The following is a 19,107-nucleotide window of genomic DNA, read 5'->3' on the forward strand; positions in this document are numbered from 1 at the left end:
ATTGTAATAAAGCTCCAGCACCTCATTTCTATCTTCAAAATTGAACTCCAGTTAGAACAAACTGTGGAGGGGGATCCCTGGGTGGCTCAGTGGTTTGGCACCTGCCTTTGGCCCAGGACTGATCCTGGAATGCTGGAATCGAGTCCCACATCGGGCTCCTGCATGGAGCCTGCTTCTCCCTCTGCCTGTGTCTCTGCCTCTCTCTCCCTTTGTGTCTCTCATGAATAAATAAATAAAATCTTAAAAAAAAAAAAAAAGAACAAACTGTGGAAACAGAACCTGGATTATAAGAATGAACTCTCAATCATTTCAATTAATATTTACCAAAGTGCTGCCAAAAATTGATATTTAGTCTGGTATTCTAGCTCTTTGCTAATCAACATTAAGATATATCTTGTCCAAACACCTTTAGTGAAAACACCCAGTTAAATTAAGCAAGTTTAGCAAGAACGTTGTCATTCACTATAGAAAGGCGCGCGCGCACGCGCGCGCACGCACACACACACACACACACACACACTTTATTTCTAACTATGATCATAAAATTTGGGTTTACTATCTTCAATTGGTAACTTTCCTCTCAATTAAAAACTTATATAGAGGTTCCTGATTTTGGCTGAAGATAGGCTGTGTTCTTCAGAAAAAAGGAATCTGTAAGTTGTAGAAGCAAAACAACTCAAAAGCGATATAAACAGAATTTAAATTGTAATGCTCCAGCCACCCAATTTCATAAAATTGGCAGGGGGGGGTACTTTAAAAAATAAACAGAATTCATCTGTTTTTTGTTTTTTTTTAGTTTGGTTCCGGTTTTTCACGACTGAAGCTAACCTCTCTGAGAACCTATGAATATAAGAAATAAACCAATGGAGAGATAGACAAGACTTTCAGGTTTCAATAAAAGCAAGGTAAGTTTGCTCTCTCTAGGTAGGTTTCTCCAATAGGGCTGAGTATCTAACAAAGCCCATGACAAGGTTTTAGGAAGAGACTTCAGAGTTAATCTCTCACAACTATCAGGATTTCCTTTGAACACCATTTGAAAGGGGCTGCTCCCTCTTTCCATTAGCACCTCCTTCCTTTTCAGATTGTTTTTGCTGATTAAGGCTGTCCCAAGTAGGAAAATGGTGAAGACAGCCTTAGTGGACCCAGATGCAGTATAGTTCCAAAACCCCACTCCTAGCCTTCTTTTCTTTTCTTTTTTTTTTTTTCCTTCCGCGGTTTACTACATCAGATGCCACATAAGAAAGGGCTCCCCTTTTCTTCTCTGTTCATTTTACTACATATGAGACCGACATCGACATATCAGTAAAAAAAAAAAAAAAAAGAGTCCTGAATCTCCTCTCCTTACCCTGCTGCAGGGGTGTGATGATGGGAGGGAAAGAAGAATGAAGGGCAGAATCAGAATATCAAAGATAAACTGATGGGATGTGGAGCTCTTACTTCCTATTCCATTTCCCCTTTTCTCACAAGGTTAAGTCGGCTGAAGTCGGGGTTGCATTAGAAAAAGCGCGCACACACACACACACACACACACACACACACACACACACCTTGAGCCCTGGAAGGGAGGTGAGGTTCACTCCGCAGCGCTCGGTGGGGCTCCAGGCTCCGCCCCGCCCGCCTGGGGCAGCTCAGCCCTCCTCGCCCCGCCCGGGCAGAAGGGATGAGAAGGGGCTTACAGCAGTCTCGGCAGGGGGAGGGGAGGAGGAGGCGGCTGCTCCGAGTGCAAGGCTCTCTGACTCTCCGAGCACAGTACTCCGTGGTGCGCCGACACCCCCCTCCCCCAGCCGGCTGCTGCTTGCTCCCCTTTGCTGCCGGAAGCCAGCCCCGCCCCCTCAACTCCATCCCGGCCCTCTGCAAACCCCCGCCCGCACAGCCAATGGCAAGCCAGGGAGCCAGCAGAGCGACCCGCCAAGCAGCCAACTGGGGAGGCCCACTGGGAGGTCAGCCGCCGGGGATAGGCCAGCTACCTACGGCCCCGGCCCCTGCGCGGCTCCTCTTTGTTAGAGCTGCCCCCATCTCCCCTGGCTACCACCCCAAAGCCGGGAGCCAAGCATCCCACAGCTGGGCTAGGTGATGCTTCGCCCCTTCTACCACTCCCTCGCCACTGTTTCTGCTTGAGTGCTCGGAGTGACCCCTATCCAGACGATACCTCCCAGAGTGCCTCAGACTTGCATAGCAATAGCTACCAGATGACACCCAACAGTAAAAAGATGCTCTCGGGGCCCTTCTGCCTCGCCCTTCTTTTCTCAGGCTAATCAACTTCACACCGTGGATAGATATAGGTTTGCATATTAAGTCAGCTGCACACATCAATCTACCCCGTCTGAAACTCCTGCTTCCTGTGACGCAGAAATTACGAGGGGAGGGAGCATACTGGGAAGGTTTGTAACTGGAAGTTGGTGGGGGTAGAAGGGATACATCGAATAATCGGAAAAAACAAACCGCGCGCGCATACACATACACACACACACACACACACAAACACAAACACACACAGTTGGCTCCAACCCAGTTCAGACATAAAACATCTACATCCAATTAAATCCAAACTAACCACATCTTTAGCAGCTTTCAGCACAATCAGGAAGCAAAGATTTAAGCTATATACCAAATATTAGGAAAAAACTCTCATCAACAGCCAGATCGCCACATAACTGGCAGGTTGCATCAACACTTTAATCACTAATGGCACCATTTGGGCATAACACTGCTGAGATGGAATATGCCACACACTGTAGAATATTTTCTTAGGTGTAGAGGTAGAGCAGTGCATGGGGCTCATTTAAGTAAAATACCATGGGGGTCAGGGAAGGCAAACTATTACCTATATTGTCATTTTTGTCTGCAAAGTTCTTGCAACTAATATTAAATATCCTCATCACACTCTACAATCCTCCTTAGTTCCCCAAGTAGTACTATAATTTTTAAAAGAAAAAAATAATTTTTAAAAGACAACAAAATATTTGTAATTTAAGTAGCCCTTATGTGGAGCTTAAAGCATTTCATATCTATAACCTCAGTCTTCTTGTAAGATGGAAAAGGAACTGTATGGCATGACTCTTTTAAAGACAGCTCTTCTTTTTTAAAGATTTTATTTATTTATTCATGAGAGACACAGAGAGAGAGAGGCAGAGGTATATAGGCAGAGGGAGAAGCAGGCTCCCCAAGGGGAGCCTGATGTGGGACTCAATCCCAGGACTCCAGGATCACTACATGAACCAAAGTCAGACACTCAACCACTGAGCCATCCAGGTGCCCTTTTTTCTTTTTAAAGATTTTGTTTATCTAAGAGAAAGAGAGAAAGTCATGTGAGGGGAGGGAGCAGAGGGGAAGGGGAGGGGGATAAGTGGGCTCCATTCACCCAGGGCTCTATCCCAGGACCCTGATCAGGATCCTGAACTGAGCCAAAATTAGAAGCTTAACCCACCCAGGTGCCCAGAAACTAAAATTTAAATTGTTCCAAGATCACACATGCACCAAATTAATAATTTGCCAAGAAATAAAAAACAAACATACCAATATCACCACTATTATCACAAATGTTCTTGGCAAGTGGATTAATTCAGATAAAATTTCTAATATACTCTTCTAAAATATAAACGAGGGCAGCCCGGTGGCTCAGCGGTTTAGCGCCGCCTTCAGCCCAGGGCCTGATCCTGGAGACTGGGATCAAGTCCCATGTCAGGCTCCCTGCATGGAGCCTGCTTCTCCCTCTGAGTGTGTCTTTGCCTCTCCCCACCCCCCCACCGTGTCTCTCATGAATGAATAAATAAATAAAAATCTTAAATAATAATAATAATAATAAAAATATAAACGAGGAACTCTTAGGGAGTTTCAAATGTCTTAACTAAATTAAAATGTCAAATTCACCTTGCCAAAGTATCTATATAGTCCACAGAAGAATTAGAATAGTTTAATGAAAGATCACTGGGGAAGCCCAAATCATTTCCTCCTAAAAAAGAATTTAAGTCCAATTTCTTTTCACAACCCTCAAATGTACTCTATCTTATTATCATTACCCTAACAGAGACCTTTAACATGTCTGTGGGGTACCTATAACTTCTTCCTAGTCTCCATCATTCTGCATACCACTGCTTTCAACCATTTCCTCTTCTCCTTAAGAACCACGGAAACAGTTAAATTCATTGCCTGTAAGTCCAGGGTCCTATATCAGGGACTATACATTTATATTTATTATTCTGTCATAATAACCCTATGAAATAGATATTTTCCTCATTTTTATAGATGAAGAAACGCAGGTCCAAAGGATCTTCTCTAGGTCATGGAAAAGTCAGTATTAGAATTTGAGTCTTCTTGGCTCCAAATCTAATACTCCTATCCACTAAACTATCTATGGCTCTCTCGTACCTATGTCATCCGGCCAAGTTTCCATTCTATAGTTGTTATATGTTCCACAATCTAACATTATCCTGTATTAATGAACTTACTTCCTACCTTTCCTCAGCATGTTTTCCCCACACCAAACTAATCTGCTTAGTGTGTATCATGTTCATCCATTTCTACTTTCATGCCATGACTTGTGCTGTTACAATCATGTGATTTAAATCCATTCAAGGCCCAGCTCAAATTCCACCTTCCCTGTAGAGCCTTCTTTGATGCTCTCAGCAATGATTCCTTTTTTGAATCACTACCACACAATTTAATACTTACTCTGTTGTTTAATATGTGATTTGTCTTTCTAATTTAGACCATAACTCAGAACTTGTATATTTGCCTTTGTATCTTCTCCCTTCCCAATTATGTACAGTAAGGCACACATAGTAAAGCCCTCAATAAATATTTAGATCAGTAAACTTTATAGTAAAAGAATGGTCCAAATCACCTAAATGACCCATAACAGCCACTAAAGTTGAAATGATTAATAATTCTCTTCATTTTCATGATACAACAAATTCTTACTCTGCCACTACTAAGTACTTATTCACTGTGCTTCAACAGTATCATGGACAAATTGACAGGAGGGGCTTCAAGAGCTCTGGTAGTGTTTCTTCATCTGGGAACTAGTTATACTGGTATCAATTTGTGACAATTCCCTGAACTGTGCATTTATATGCACTTTTCTATACTGGATATTTTGTCTAAATAAAAACTTTAAAATATCAAGTTTCAGATTGTATTACAAAATAATCATCTATTTTTAAGCACATGAGTATTATATATATCTGTAGGTCCAAGAAAATACCTGGAAATATATACACCAATCTCTCAATAGTAGTTACCATTGAGAGGCGAAGGGGGAGCAAATGAGAGAACTTTTTAAGTATTTGTCTTATTGGATCCCCCAAAAAGTAAACAACATTCATTAATTTTGTAATTTTAGATTAGCTGAATAGTGGAATTAACAGATTATTTTTTATAGTTTTTTTAACTTTTTATGTTGAACATGTTGAACTTTTACAATCAGTTAAAGATACTAATAAAATAGAAAACACAGGGATGCCTAAGTGGCTCAGCGGTTAAGTGTCTGGGTGTGATCCTGGAGTCCCGGGTTCAAGTCCCACATTGGGCTCCCTGCTTGGAGCCTGCTTCTCCCTCTGCCTCTGCCTCTGCCTCTGCCTCTGCCTCTGCCTCTGCCTCTGCCTCTGCCTCTGTCTCTGCCTGTGTGTGTGTGTGTGTGTGTGTGTGTGTGTGTGTCTCATGAATAAAGTTAAAAAAAAATAGAAAACACATTGTCTCTCAGAAGCAGAGAAAACATCAATGAGCTAGACTGAAAACTAATTCAGGTAACGTCCAACTAGTCCGATCACACTTCAATATTTCTTGAGTACTGTGTTTGGCAAATTTCCCAGATGGCATTTGTAATAAACAAAAGACAAAAAAAAAAAAAAAAAAAAAGCCTTTGACACTTAATTTACTCCAATCAAAATAAATATACAGTTTACAGTAGAATTGAATAACAAAAACAAGACCATAACAATGATCTATCCCAAGCAGAAGCTGAAACTACTAAAAGGGTATTTTCCCCATAAAGACCGGCTATGTGGGATCCCTGGGGTGGCGCAGCGGTTTAGCACCTGCCTTTATTTAGCCCAGGGCGCGATCCTGGAGACCCGGGATCGAATCCCACGTTGGGCTCCCAGTGTATGGAGCCTGCTTCTCCCTCTGCCTATGTCTCTGCCTCTCTCTGTGTGTGACTATCATAAATAAATTTTTTTTAAAAATTAAAAAAAAAAAGACCTGCTATGTGACATTTTCTAGAATTCAAACACCCATGAGACAGAACATAGATTTTGATTTAAAAAACAAAACAAAACAAAACAAAACAAAACAAGGGGATCCCTGGGTGGCTCAGCAGTTTAGCGCCTGCCTTCAGCCCAAGGCATGATCCTGGAGTCCAGGGATCAAGTACCACATCAGGCTCCCTGCATGGAGCCTGCTTCTCCTCTGTGTCTCTGCCTTTCTCTCTGTGTCTCTCATGAATACATAAATAAAATCTTTAAAAACAAAACAAAACAAAATCCTTATTATCCATTAGTCTTAAAGAGAACAGCAGGTCTGAAAAAAGTGTGAAAGTTAAAAAAAAGGCAAAGTCTTCAACTATGATTTCAAGGTAGCAAAGTATTAAGTTTGCTGGGTTTTTTTTAACTGGCTGCACTTTCTCTTTCAGACACTAGAGGGAAGCATAAAATCCATTCACTGTATCTTTGGAAATTCAATTTCTTTTCTTTTTTTTAGATTTTATTTATGTATTCATAAGAGACACAGAAAGAGAGGCAGAGACACAGGCAGAGGAGAAGCAGGCTCCATGCAGGGAGCCTGACATGGGACTCAATCCCGGGTCTCCAGGATCATGCCCCTGGCCAGAGGCAGCACTAAACCACTAAGCCTCTCTCTCTCTCTCTCTCTGTGTGTGTGACTATCATAAATAAATAAAAATTTTTAAAAAATAAATAAATAAAGTTTATTTATTTAAGCAAGCTCTACAACCAACGTGGGGCTCGAACTCACAACCCTGAGATCAAGAGTCTCATTCTCTTCCAACTGAGCCGGCCAGGCACCCCCATTATATATAGTTTTTAAAACATGAAGGCAACAGATAGAAAGTTAAGGCTGCTTACACAACAATAAAAATTCTCATTTGCAATCATGATAAACTATACTACACATCCATGGAAAGCATAAGTGTAAAAAATAAATAGAAGTTTCCTTTTTTTTTTAATTTTATTTATTTATTCATGAGAATACACAGAGAGGAGAGAGAGAGGCAGAGACACAGGCAGAGGGAGAAGCAGGCTCCATGCAGGGAGCCTGACATGGGACTCGATCCCAGGTCTCCACCCAGGCTGCCCAAATAGAAGCTTCCTAAATGTGCTCTTATACAAATTAAGTTTCCCAAGTTAGGAAATAGAGACATCTTGATTGGCAAATCATTTCCACACCTCAATAATTCAAGCCTATACAGGAAAGACCGACTTGAATTCAAAGTCACCATAAGAATGATGGAAACATTTGTATGGTATATTTTTCCCTAATCCTAAAATGACTGTTCCATCTTTTGCTATGGTCTGGGATGTTTGGATTGTGTGTGTTGAGGCTGGGAAGTTGGAGACAAGGAACAGTTGTTAACTTCTCATATTGAGGGTAAATTTCACATACCCATGATAGCACATGGTAGAAAAAGTAAAAGCCAACATCCTGAAAAAGTTTCACACACATACACAAAATGAGGCAGCAAACTTGTGAACCAAGCATGATTTGGCATCTTTAAATGCAGAGCCAATTCTTTTCTAGTGCCGAAGCCAATGGCTTCTCCTGTAGATGAAATGGCACAGTTCCTGAAAAAGCCCTGGACGCTGTTTCCCCACAATCCTATAATCTGTCAGAAGACAGAAAACAAAAAGAAGGCTTTGCCAGCCAGAAAAAGCAAATTATAACCAACACAGAGCCAACACTTTACTTCAGACAGAAGGAGCTTTTCTATGCATCTCTGGAAGAAACAAAAGAAGCTTACTATAGCTCAAATAACCAAAGGCAAACATTTTATCCAAATGCCATCTTAGATAAGCATTTGATGCAATAGCCTGCTTTTTCATTTATTATTCATAGCTTTAAAGAATAATTTGCAACATTTATGAAAAAGAGTTGATGGCCACAAAACACAAAGAATGTTTATAAGTCAATAGGAAAAAGACAACCAAAGGGAAAATTTTCAAAAGGCATGAACTAGTAGTCACAGAACTAATACATAAGGTCAAATATGATATATATATGTATATATATATATATTTATTTCATATTGTTAGAAAGCAGTGGCAAGCGCCTTCTTTATATAGTCCTAAAAGTATTTTTGATTTGACAGTACTGCCAACTGGAAGCTTCAAAGAAACTTGGCTATTCAGAATTAAAAAAAAAAAAAAAAAAGGATAATGGTACCTAAAATCATCACACTGTACACTTTAAGTATCTTATAATTTTGTCAGTTATACCTCAAATATGCCAGGGTGGGGGAGATAAAGATGCCTAGCATAATACATTCCTAAAAATATTTAGAACAGAAGTTTTGTGAAACATCTACTCTGGGAAGGCAACTATTAAAAAGAATGGATACAGGGAAGCTGCAAATCAAATCCAAAGAAACTAAAATAAGAACATAAGTGCCTATACCTGTGGACCTAAAATAGTTGAAGTCAATCCCCAAGTCTACAATGAACAAGGGAGATAATGGAAGCAAATAAAAGAAAATCTAAATACAAACACAGAGGTAAAGCATTTCTCAAGTAAGCTTACTCAACTGCCCTGCTGTGGAAACAGCCCATTCTGGGACCCCTTTTCCAATCAACAAATGCAAAAGAAAAGCAAATAATGCCTGGATGCAACAAAAGTATTCCCATCAAAGAGGAAAAGAAATCTAAACCTTTTACTTGTCCTGGATGGAATGGGGTGCCTGGCTGGCTCAATCAGTGGGACAACGTGACTGTTGATCTCAGGGTTATGAGTTTGAGCCTCACACTAGATGTAAAGATTACTTAAAAATAAAAATCTTTTGGGGAGGGGCATGTGGGTGGCTCAGTGGTTGAGTGGTTGAGTGTCTGACTTTGGCTCACGTCGTAATCCTAGGGTCCTGGCAGGGAGCCTGCTTCTCCCTCTGCCTATGTTTCTGCTTTTCTCCGTGGGTCTCTCATGAATGAATAAATAAAATCTTAAAAAAAAAAAAAACAATCTTTAGAGCAAACTGGGTGGCTCAGTCGGTTAAGCATCTGCCTTTGGCTCAGGTCATGATATCAGGGTCCTGGGGATCCCTGGGTGGCGCAGCGGTTTGGCGCCTGCCTTTGGCCCAGGGCGCGATCCTGGAGACCCGGGATCGAATCCCACGTCGGGCTCCCGGTGCATGGAGCCTGCTTCTCCCTCTGCCTGTGTCTCTGCCTCTCTCTCTCTCTCTGTGACTATCATAAATAAATAAAAATTAAAAAAAAAAAAAAAAAAAAAAGATATCAGGGTCCTGGGATTGAACCTCAGCGGGGAGTCTGTTTCTTCCTCTCCCTGCTCATACTCTTCCTCTCTCAGATAAATAAATAAAATATTTTAAAATAATAATAAATAAATAATTAAAGTCTTAAAAAAGAGAGGGAATGAATCGTGGGAGAACTCAAATTCCAGAAAAAATACCCAATTCCAACGTATGTAAAACTAAGAACTTCATGTCACTTTGTTCTATATTTAGCAATACACAAGTCCCTACTGAAAAACAATACACATGATCAACTGAGCTATCAGCAGGGTAAAGTTCTAAACATGTCAGCAGATTACTGCTTAACCATTTCAGTTTTCACTTATCAGTTTCAGACATTAAAGAATCACATCCCAAGTTTGCTCTATTAATGCCAGTTTAGAGGCCAAGAAAAATTTAGTTCATCAGATTCAAATTTCAAGCATTTTCTAAGTACATTATACGTAATGATGCCACAAAATCTTTTCTTTCTTTCTTTTTTTTTTTTTTTTCTCCACAAAATCTATATTTAGCCTCAGGTGTGGAAGAAGGAGTGCTAGCTTTGCCTGAAATGGCACCATGTCCCTCCTCCAAGCTTAACTGCTTAACTGCAGCCATCACCTAAGCCTTCATGGAAGTGGCTATATGATGTCGCCTAAAATAAATTAAAATGCATTTTCAATTTTTTTTTTGTGAATGGTTCCACTAATTGGCTATGATGCTTTAAATATAGATAATAAATCACCCCTACCAATCCTTTAAACATTCAGTATTATAACTGCCGTAGTGTGGCATTCATACCCTCACTTGTACCAAAAGCCAAGACTGGTAAAAACTCTTGTGATACATTTCCTCGGGAGTGGTATTATAATAAATCTTTCAGAAATATTGACTAAATTTTGTGATTCCATAATTGTTACATTCCAGAAATCAGGGTAGCATATCTTTTCCCAAATCTAGAGCTATTTTTTCTTCAAATAGTACTTATAAAAACATATCACCTTTCTCAAAATGAACTTAGGGCCTCAAAAGACAGCATGTTGCTAATTTTCACAACATCCCAATAAAGAACTATTATTTAGCATTTATATCACACTTTAACTTGCAAAAGTGTTTTACAATTATTTTCATTAGTAGTCATGCCTCACAACCACGCATGAGCTAAACTGGTCCTGTTATCCTCATTTGACAGCTGAGAAAACTGATGTATGGTAAGGCAAAGGTTAAGCCGGTCTGCTTTTCCAAAACCAGGAACCTAGTCCTTAAAAACAGTTTCATTCATTCAACCAGTGTATCTGTATTGCTTAGAACCTTAGTTTTCTTTTTTCTTTTTTTTTTTTTAAGGTTTTATTTATTCATGAGAGAGAGAAGAAAGAGAAAGAGAGGCAAAGATACAGGCAGAGGGAGAAGCAGGCTCCATGCAGGAAACCCGACTCAATCCTGGGTCTCCAGGATCACGCCCTGGACTGAAGGCAGTGCTAAACTGCTGAGCCACCCAGGCTGCCCTCATAACCCTAGTTTTCATAGATTCTTAGAGCACAGGTAACCATCTAAAATGATGGTACAAAAAAAAAAATAAAAATTAAATAAATAAATAAATAAATAAATAAATAAATAAATAAATAAATAAATAAATAAAATGATGGTGCAGGGAATCCCTGGGTGGTTCAACGGTTTGGTGTCTGCCTTTGGCCCAGGGTGTGATCCTGGAGTCCCAGGATCGAGTCCCACGTTGGGCTCCCTGCGTGGAGCCTGCTTCTCCCTCTGCCTGTGTCTCTGCCTCTCTCTCTCTCTCTCTCTCTGTGTTTTTCATGAATAAATAAATAAAAATCCTAAAAAATAATAAAATAAAATAAAATAAAATAAATAAAATAAATAAAATAAAATAAAATGATGGTACAAAAAAATGATGGTACAAAAATATTAAATTATTATAACATTTCAACAAAAATATACAACCTCATTCAAATACAAATAGGGAAGGATTTAATAACAATGACATAGAGAGTTTTCAGAAATTGGTTTCCAAAACTTCTACATCATTTGAAAACAAAAAAAAGGGTCAAATGCTTCTTCATCTGATTTTTCTCTTCAATCCACTACAAGCAGACTTCTAAACTCCATCATTCCAATGAGTGGTTCTACTCAAGGTCACTGATAATCTCCAGCTTGCCAAACCCCGTGAGTACTTCTCTGTTCTTCTCTGAGATAATAATCAATATAGTGGTCCATTCTATCCTTGAAACATATTCTTTACATGGCTTCCATAATATCACTGGTTTTTCTCCTACCTCAATGGCTGCTCCTTCCCCTTCAGATTTTCTCTAGCCACAGTCCATTCCTGGGTGACCTCTTTTTTTTTTCCTCCTAGGTGACCTCTTGATTAAATTTCACAACTTCATATTCTATCTACATGTTGATGATTTACAAGTCTATGATTCCAGCCCAGATTTCTCTCAGGGATGCCAGGCTATCCTTTGCTAGCTATCTTATAGCTAACTACCATATAACTCCAGGTGGCTATCTAGCATGCATCTCAAACTTGACATGACCAAAACAAAATTATGTTTTTTAACCAGAAAATTCCTCATCTAAGTAGCTTCTTTTTTAAAGATTTATTTATTTATTTATTTATTTGAGCGAGAGAGGGAGAAGAAGATATAATCTCAAGCAGACATCATGCCAAGCAGGGAGCCCAATGCAGAGCTTGATCTCACGACCCTGAGATCATAACCTGAGCCCAAATCAAGAGTCCGACACTTATTCAACTACACCATCCAGTCATCCCAACCACAACAAAACTGTTAACAAATATGTTCTGCCAGAGTCCTACTCATCTCAATAAATATCATTACTATTTACCTACCTAGTTGCTCCAACCAATAATGCAGAAGTTAGGCATGATTCCTCTCTTTGCCTCACTCCCTCTAGCTGCTGCCAATCCCTGAGCAAGCCCTGTCCAATTTATTTTCAAAAGAAACTCCAAATCTGTCTACTTCTCTACATTTCTACCATCACTTCAGTTCAAATCATCACCAACTCTCATATGAATTAGTACAAGTCTTAGAACTAGTCTCTTTGCCTCTACTCTGTATTCCCCACAATCACTCCATTTCCATACAGTAACCAGAACATTCTTTCTAATTACAAATCAACTCACATCATGTCCCCATTTAAAAACCTCCAAAAAACACATTACCCTAGCTTTATTTATTTTTTAAAGATTTTATTTATTTATTCATAGAGACGCAGAGAGAGAGGCAGAGACACAGGCAGAGAGGGAGAAGCAGGCTCCATGCAGAGAACCTGATGTGAAACTCCATCCAGGGTCTCCAGGATCACGCCCCGGGCTGCAGGTGGTGCTAAACCACTGCGCCACCGGGGGCTGCCCTACCCTAGCTTTAAAATCTCAGTGTCATCTGGTCTCTGCCTTCTTCTGGCACCACTCTCTCCCTCTCATCCACCATTTTCGCCTTCTTTTTATTTCCTCCAAGATACCAAGTTCATTCCTCATTAACTTTGCATTAGAATGTCTGATCTGGTTATCTCTGAATTCTCCTAACCGCTATGCTCTTAGAGAGGTATTCTCCAGTCTCTTAATCTAAAGTAGTTACCTGTTCATTCTCTAACACATCACTTTAATTCTCTGCATAGTACTTTTTTTTTTTTTTTTTTTTAAGATTTTATGTGGGCAGCCCAGGTGGCTCAGCGGTTTAGCGCCGTCTTCAGCCCAGGGCCTGATCCTGGGGACCCGGGATCGAGTCCCATGTTGGGCTCTCTGCATGGAGCCTGCCTCTCCCTCTGCCTGTGTCTCTGCCTCTCTCTCTCTCTCTCTCTCTCTCTCTTTCTCTGTGTGTCTCTCATGAATAAATAAATAAAATCTAAAAAAAAAAAAAAAAGATTTTATGTATTTACTTCAGAGAGAGCAGCTAGAGAGAGAGAGAGAGAGAAAGAAAGAGCACGAGAGAACATGAGAGCGAGAGAGCACATGAGTGCAGAGAGAGGCAGAGGGAGAAGCAGACTCACCACTGAGCAGGGAGCCTGATGGGGGGATTCATTGATCCCAGAACCCCAGGATCATGACCTGAGCTGATGCAGATACCTTTTTTTTTTTAAGATTTTATTTATTTATTCATGAGAGACACAGAGAGGCAGAGACATAGGCAGAGGGAGGAGAAGCAGGCTCCATGCAGGCAGCCCAATGTGGGACTCAATCCTGGGACTCCATGATAAAGCCCTGAGCCAAAGACAGATGCTCAACCACTGAGCCACCAGGCATCCCGCGAAGGCAGATGCTTAAGCATCTGAACCATTAAAGCACCCCTCATTAAATGGTTTTTAAGACCATTGTCTTTTGGGGGCCCTGGCTGTCTCAGTGAGTTAAGCATCACCCTTCAGGCTGGGGTCATGATCCTGGCGTCCTGGAATGGAGTTCCACATGGGGCTCCCTTCTCAGCAGGGAGACTGCTTCTCCCTCTCCCTCCTGTTCATGCTCTAACTGTATATGTGTCTCTCTCAAATGAATAAATCTTTAAAAAATAATAATAAAAATAAAATTAAAAATGGTCTGTTTATTCTGCCCAGAATACAAGACCCACAAGAGGAGGGACTTTGTCTCTTTTGGTTACCAGTGTATTACTAGTGCTCTACATACCAGAAACTCAATAAATTTAGCAGGCTTAGTTACCCCTACCCACAAAGAGCTCACAATCCATTTGTTTTGTTTTGTTTTGTTTTTAAATTTTTATTTATTTATGATAGTCACACAGAGAGAGAGAGAGAGAGAGGCAGAGAGTCACAGGCAGAGGGAGAAGCAGGCTCCATGCACCGGGAGCCCGACGTGGGATTCGATCCCGGGTCTCCAGGATCGCGCCCTGGGCCAAAGGCAGGCGCCAAACCGCTGCGCCACCCAGGGATCCCCTCACAATCCATTTGAAGAAACAAACATTTAAATAATAAATGTAATGCTAGCAGCATAATGAAATGTCACAGAAGCCAGCAGCAGGAGTGATTAATTCTGTCTTGGGCGCTGGAAAGACTTCACAGAAGAGAGGAGCTATGAGCTAAACCTTAAAGATTAACTGAGAGACTCACCAGATTACTGCTTATGTTTGTTCTGGAAGAAGCAGCCACGGAGGGAAAGAAAATAGATTGAGCAAAAGTATAATGAGGAAAGGAGGAAGAAAGATGGAGTCAATCATCTGCTGATATCAGGCACTGTGGATAATGAAGGAAAGGACACAAGTAGTCTTACAATTTAGGAAGATCAACTCAAGGGGTGATAAGACTTGAAGCACACAGACCAGTTAGGAGGTTACTGCAACTGTCCAAGGAAAAATAAAAATGGTCTAATCCAAGACTCTGGAAATATGGTTGGAAAGGAAAAGGCAGATTTAGGAGATTAAAATCAGATCTAGAGATCAAGCAGATACAAGTGATAAGGGAGAAGAAGCAAGGTCAAATCCAATGTTTCTGATTTAGGCAACTGTATGACTATTAATAAGCAGGGGATCTACAAGGTTTAGATTCTGTGGGAAAAATAATGAATTCCAAAGTGCCCATAAGATGTGCAGGTGGATTTTGGAAATACAGGTCTGGATACCAGGAGAGAGAGATTTGAGTTAAATATAGAGATTTGGATGCTGTGTCTCTGTGTATAGTGAATTACATTAGCTATGAAAAATGAAAGAAAAGGGTGGCTAAGAACAAATTTCTCAGAAACATTAACATTTAGGGACTGGAGAGAACAAAAGGAGACTATGAGGGAGACTGAACAGGAATAGGAAGAGAAAAACCAAGTGTGGACGATATCCATAGTCTAAAGCAGCAAAGATGGGATGCCTGCGTGACTCAATTGGTTAAGCATCCAACTCTTTTTTTTTTTTTTTAAAGATGTATGTATTTATTCATGAGACAGAGAGAGAGAGAGAGAGAAGAGAGAGGCAGAGACATAGGCAGAAGGAGAAGCAGGCTCCTCTCAGAGGGCTCGATGTGAAACTCAATCCCAGATCCTGGGATCACAACCTGAGCCAAAGGGAGACAGATACCCAACCGCTGAGCCACTCAGGTGTCCTAAGCATCCAACTCTTGATTTTGGCTCAGGTCATGATATCAGGTTTATGAGATGGAACAGGGCATGGAGCCTGCTTAGAATTCGCTCTCACTTTCCTTCTGCCCCTCTCTCCCTAAAAAATAAAAATAAAGAAGGAGCGTCTGGGTGGCTTAGTCAGTTAAGCATCTGCCTTTGGCTCAGGTCATGATCCTGGGGTCCTGGGATGGAGCCCACCCACCCACCCAGGAGGGAGCCTGTTTCTCCTTTTCCCTACCCCCTGCTTATGCTCTATATCTCTCTTTCTCTCAAATAAATGATAGAAAGAAAGAAAGAAAGAAAGAAAGAAAGAAAGAAAGAAAGAAAGAAAGAAAGAAAGAAAGAAAGAAGCAGAGAAGCAAAAAATAAATTAAACAAATAAAGAAATAGAGAAGCAAAACACACTAAGGATTGAAAAGCATCATCTGGGTTTGACAGGTCACTGAGCAGAGCAATTTTAGGGGAGTGGTGGGGACAAAATCAAATTACCTGCCTGAAGAATAAATAGGCTGTGAGAAAGTGAAGACAACAGGTGGAAGACTACTTTTATGAACAGAAGAGAAACAATAACTGGGGGAGGGGGTGGGGGACAAAGAACTAGGGGAAAAATAAATGCAGACATAAAGGCTGAAGATTCAAATGAAAGAAAAACAGTGATACAAGGTCACAGAGGGATTAACAATATGGAACAGAAAGGAAAGGCCAACACGAATGCAGTAAAGCCTGTAGGTGTGGAAAAAAGAAGTAAAGGTAGCTTTCACTTGATAAGCTTTGAGAGAAAGGGAGAGAATACTAGGGGACTTAAGATTGGCTGGATTAACAATTTACCAAGAGCAAGCTTATTTAGGTGAGACAGAGGAGCCTAACTAGTTACCCAACAACCTCCTACTAATAGGAACGATCTTATTTTATCTTACATCCTTACTTAGAAATTTGAGATCTGGTGGAAAACCAGAGTACTCGTGGAAAAAAAGAGCAGACGTGAACCAGAAACGCTAGCAAAAGTTCAAATTGCCTCTCACAAGAAAGTGGTAGTAGAGGGAAGAGGATAGATGGCCAAGCAGATGGGAAAACACTGTTAATCAATATTGGGCCTGGTCCAGCTACTCAAAAATCACAGCCTATTTTCTCAATGTCTTAACAAATCTGAAAACCCACACTCACCTAGAAGCTATAATACTTAATTTCCAAGAATTTGAAGGATGTGTCCTGCCACAATATTCTGAATGTCCAAGCTTCAGTTCATTAAGTAATCCCTAGGAGAACAGATAGCTTGGCTAGATTTTGGATGATATTCATGTATCCCCCAATTACCTTGATAAATGTCTTCCTGTACTTTCTCATGCACAGAAGTAGACAACATATCTTTAGGTGACACAGCAGTGTCCCAGGATAGGAAGATAGTGGGGAAGGAAAGCTAGTAGCATCATGATTGAGAATAAGCAAACTTAACAAATAAGTAAAAATAAATGGAAAAATATTCCTGAAGTCTTTTTTTTTTTTTTAAGGTTTTATTTATTCATGAGAGACACACACAGAGAGAGAGGCAGAGACATAGGCAGAGGGAGAAGCAGGCTCCATACAGGAAGCTTAATGTGGGACTCAATCCTGGGACTCTGGGATCATGCCCTGAGCCAAAGGCAGATGCTCAACCACGGAGCCACCCAAGGTGTCCTGCATCTTTTTTTTTTATTTTTATTTTTTTTTTATTTATTTATGATAGTCACACAGAGAGAGAGAGAGAGGCAGAGACACAGGCAGAGGGAGAAGCAGGCTCCATGCACTGGGAGCCCGACGTGGGATTCAATCCCGGGTCTCCAGGATCACACCCTGGGCCAAAGGCAGGCGCCAAACTGCTGCGCCACCCAGGGATCCCTGCATCTTTTTTCTTAAAGCAGGTTCTATCTACACCCAATGTGGGCCTCAAACTCACAACCCCTAGATCGAGTCACATGCTCTACTGAGCCAGCCAAGCACTCACACACAACATATTTTTTAAGTTATTTAAAATATACTAAAAAGAGAAACAAAATTAAGTTAAAATTCATATTTACTTAGGAAATTACATTTCTGGAATTCTTTAAGGTCTCCCTCTTCCGGGAAGCCTGGGTGGCTCAGCGGTTTAGTGCCTGCCTTCAGTCCAGGGAGTCCCGGGATGGAGTCCCGCATCCGGCTCCCTGCATAGAGCCTGCTTCTCCCTCTGCCTCTGTCTCTGCCTCTCTCTTTCTCTCTCTCTCTCTCTCTCTCTGTGTCTCTCATGAATAAATAGAATATATTTTTAAAAAATCTCTTCATCCTTTCACTTTGTAATAAAATATTCCCCTGGGGCACCTGGGATGCTCAGGGGTTGAGCATCTGCCTTCAGCCTGGGTCATGATCCCAGGGTCCTGGGATTGAGTCTCACATTGAGCTCCCCATGGGGAGCCTGTTTCTCTCTCTGCCTGTGTCTCTGCCTCTCTGTGTCTCTCATGAATCAATAAATAAAATCTTTAAAAAAAAAAAAAAAAAAAGAATTCCCCTACCCTTAGCCCATGAAAACCATTCAAATATATAAATTCAAACATATGGGGGATCCCTGGGTGGCTCAGCGGTTTAACGCCTGCTTTCGGCCCAGGACGCAATCCTGGGGTCCTGGGATCGAGTCCCACATTGGGATTCCTGCTTCTCCTTCTGCCTGTATCTCTGCCTCTCTCTCTGTCTCTCTCATGAATAAATAAATAAAACCTTTAAAAATATATTTAAAAAAATAAATTCAATCATATAGTGAATAGCCTTTTGAGTTTAGCTTCTTTCACTTACCATAATGCATATGAGATTCATTCATGTTATTGCATATATAAACAGCTCCTTTTTATTGCTAAATAGTATTATACTGTGAATATATCACAGTTGGTTTATCCATACTGAAGTTGAAGAGTATTCAGGTTGTTTCTAGTTTTCGGTTAAGTACAAATAAAGCTGCTATAAATATTCACATATAGGTTTTTATGTCATAGGTTGTCATTTCACTTGGGTAAATACTTGGGTCATATGTTAAATGTTTTACTTAGTAAGAAATCACCAAGTGTTTTCCAAAGTTCTAGTTGTTCCACATCCCTGCCAGCCCATAATCTAGTCAGTTTCTTTTGTTATTGTTTTTTAGCCATTCTAATGGTATATCTCATTATGATTTTAATTTGCATTTTTCTAATAACTGAGATGCTGAGCACATTCTCACACACTTACCTGTCATCAATCTATCTTCTCCAGGGCCACCTTGGTCACTTAGTCAGTTAAGTATCTGCCTCTTGATTTCAACTCAGGTCACAATCTCAGTCATGGGATCCAGCGCCACACTGGGCTCTGCACTGCTGAGTATGGAGCCTGCTTAAGGCTCTATCCCTCTGCCCTCCCCTACTCCCTTCACTCTCACCCAGCTCCCTCACTCCCCTACTCCCTCACTCTCACCAGCCACTATCTTCTCCAATGAAGTTATTCAAATCTTTCACTCGTTTTATGGTGCTCTTTGCTTCTTGATGAGCTGTGAGCTCTTTATTCATTCTAGATATGAGTCTATGCATGTCTGATCTAT

The 19,107-nt window shown here is 40.6% G+C and overlaps 1 protein-coding gene across 7 annotated transcripts in view; it reads right to left on the reverse strand.

The window, feature by feature from the left end:
• FAM222B (family with sequence similarity 222 member B) overlaps window positions 1-19,107 on the reverse strand; it is a 76,406-nt gene that overhangs the window by 42,814 nt on the left and 14,485 nt on the right. Inside the window, exon 1 of one of the 7 annotated variants that reach the window (XM_026016118.2) lies at window positions 1,548-1,834. The exons of 3 other annotated variants lie outside the window; for them this stretch is intronic. The gene's annotated coding sequence lies outside the window, so the exon portion shown is untranslated. Of the gene's footprint in view, window positions 1-1,547; window positions 1,835-19,107 lie in introns of those variants that run through there. 3 more of the 7 variants (XM_072747819.1, XM_072747820.1, XM_072747818.1) reach the window with 3 other exon arrangements.

Source organism: Vulpes vulpes, chromosome 2 (genome assembly GCF_048418805.1).
Source record: "Vulpes vulpes isolate BD-2025 chromosome 2, VulVul3, whole genome shotgun sequence".
NCBI lineage: Eukaryota > Metazoa > Chordata > Mammalia > Carnivora > Canidae > Vulpes > Vulpes vulpes.